This window comes from Notothenia coriiceps, unplaced genomic scaffold (assembly GCF_000735185.1).
Source record: "Notothenia coriiceps isolate Sejong01 unplaced genomic scaffold, NC01 NC01_scaffold00006076, whole genome shotgun sequence".
NCBI classification, from domain to species: domain Eukaryota; kingdom Metazoa; phylum Chordata; class Actinopteri; order Perciformes; family Nototheniidae; genus Notothenia; species Notothenia coriiceps.
In genome coordinates this window covers 208540-211670 of record NW_011338777.1, presented here as the reverse complement: position 1 = coordinate 211670, position 3131 = coordinate 208540, and positions in this window count along the sequence as shown.

Below are 3131 nucleotides of genomic sequence, written 5' to 3'. Positions count from 1 at the left end.
ACTTTTATATGTATGTTTAGTTTCATATAAGCAGACTAGTTTCTCACACACTCAAGCAGAGACTCTATCACACACACACACACACACACACACGCACGCACGCACGCACGCACGCACGCACGCAGGCAGACACACACAAACTCTGCGTCTTTATTAAATTTGTAGTAGGGCCACATCTGGTCACATACACCCCGAGAACAAAGGGGAGAGGCGGAAGGGGGGGAGAAAAGCCCAGTGTCAGATATGGAGATTTAATTCCCTGCGCAGAGTATTAATGTGCGTGTGCACGCGCCAAGCATCTGTCACATATAATTGGAGGGTGTCAGGTGCGGACGCAAGGCCAGATTCAGTCCACCCACAACATGAATTGTCTGCTCCTGTGACTGGTAGAATCTGTGTGTCAACATCTATATTTATTATGGGCCTGACCCAGGGGTTTTGGGAACGATGACTGCCTGATGGGGGATGAATGACTCGGGTTGTCATGAATCACGCTGTATCGCCCGGAAGAACGGGAGCGTCATTAAATGTCGCTGTTATAATTTTAATCAGAATTCATTGATTGTCCAGAGCCTTTCTCCAGAATAATTGCTGAGTGATTCAAAAAATAAATTCATATCATGATATTTTGACCAAATACCACTCAATCAATATTGTTGACAATTGGTGTTTTAAAAATAATTTACTCAATGAAATATTTGTTAAGTCATCATCCGTAAAGTTGTTTTAATGACTAAGCAGGTAAAGGTAAATACCAGAAAATCTCGAATAAGTTACGTAACTGTCAGCCTTTAAAACCAGGAAATGAAAACACTTACAATATCCCAAATCTCAAAAGATATCTGCTCTCCTATCACAAATTGCTTTCTGCCCCCCCGCTTCTATACATTTTGTTTGTGTGTCGGATGTATACATTGTCTAATTGTTGAAATAGTAGAATACATATTAAAAAAATATCGATTTATTATATATATATAATAAATCGATATTTTTTTTTAATATGTATATATATATATATCCCCCTCCATATATCTAAATATTGACCAGAGCATGTCTTGAATCGGATTTATGTCGAGTAAAACAATCCTACCAGTGTCTGTTGTGGGTAATAGAGTTAAAGGTGGGGTAGGTAAGTTTGAGAAACTGGCTCGAGATACACTTTTTGTTATATTCCATGGAATGCTCTTAACATCCCGATAGCAATGAATATCTGAAGTGCTTTGACGAAAAATCCATACAAAAATGTCATCTGTGGAAGCCGTAGCGCTGTAAAAAGCACGCCCAATCACTTTAGCCGGCCCGGCTAAAATAACTGGATGGCCTACCTGCCTGTCAGCCTTCCATCTGTGCACAAACTTATCTCGTGCCCTCATTGGTCATGTGCGCATTCGTGTGTGTTGGAGGAGGGGCTCTGTAAGGAAGTGGCAGATTTCTTCCGGCTGTGTTCTTTCAAATTCTTGCACACTCAAGCTGGTTTCTCCAAAATTACCTACCCACCTTTAATATAGGATCTTTGTTAAACTAAACAACTTGTTTGTTTGTTTCCAAGTGTGACACACACACACACACACACACACACACACACACACACACACACACACACACAGGGGATCCCAGTTCTTGCACGTGAGACCCTTCCTCTCATGAGACCTACCTGTCACCACCACACACTCACAGCCCCCCAGGAGTCTCCTATCCTTCTTCTAGAAGAACCCACTGCACCACCGACTCTAAGGAAGGCTTTGACACTTCCACACAGTCGTTTTGTTTGTGAAAGCAGTCCAAATTGTCTCGGTGTGCAGTTCTGCTTTCCGCTTTATCAGACCGCTCATGAATGTGTGCTGACTTGAGGAAAAGTATTGCTCATTACGTTCAGGTTTCATTCACGCTAGGTTGGTATTGTGTCACATAGGTTGATGAGACTGGGAGGATCACCCAAGGGACGAGGCAATTAATAGGCATGCAGAGCAGCCCCCACAACAACAACATGACAGGAGGGTTTTGTCTCCCTCACTCCCTCCCTCTAACTTACATTTAACTTAAATAACAATATGGTTTGGAGTGCTTTGGATAGAAATAGATCACAACGACTGGAGGAGAGACAAGGTAATGTAATGTCATTCACTGCAAATCAGGTCCCGCTGGCTTCCTGAGATACGGTGGTTCCAGAAATAGAGGTTTGCTGACAGGGGAAGTTGTTGCGACCAAAGATCGATATACTCTCACTCGCCCCCCCACTTTACGCCTAAGGCATTTTCCTGAGCGCTGCATTTTGTTTTCCCTGTTCCTGTCTAGCCGTGCCCCAACTTACGAGACGGTGGTTTTGACTCTAACAAAGTTTACTCATGAAACAATGTAATGCCTGCAGAGTCAGCTTAATGCGGATTTATGCACACTGAGGATTCAGGCATTTTCCTTAGAAGCATTCTTTTTTTAACAATTACAATTATGGCTGCAGTTATTGATTATTTTCAATATGGATAAGTCATCCAAGAGACCGCCAGTCTGCCTCTAATGCCAATGCATCACTGTGGATAACAAGTCAAATATACTATAGTTACTTTTAGTATTATCACCTTCAGGAGTGAAAATACATTACAAATCAAAAAAGTTGCAGCCTGGCAGGATGAATGATATTTAATAAGGCTATATTTGCTGCGGTGGTTTGAAGTGGTTGCATAGTCAAATTAAAATAACATACCTGCACCTCAATGCGTCATGAGGTCAAGGAGAGACATGAAGGAGCATTAATGAGGACCTTGAGAAGGCTCCCCTGGTACAAAGGGGACAACAGGATGGACCAGTGTACCCGATGGAAAAGGAAATAGCACTTAGCATTTGGAGGATTTGAATAGCACCTAAATACTTCCGTGTCATATCACTCAGTTGGGAAACTTTCAAAAAGACTTTTCGACTGCAACCGTGGTTATTTTAGCCTTGTGCATAATTTGTTAGTGTCCCCGTGTAAACCGTTTCCATTAATCTCTTTGTATGCGTATGGCTGTAAAAAGCCAAATCATTGCTGTTTGTATAATGCATTTTTATCCATGGAGGTTTTACATTTGCACAACTATCCCAGAGTCTGGAAAATCTATTGTTATGTGTGGGATGTCAGGATGAGAAACATTTGC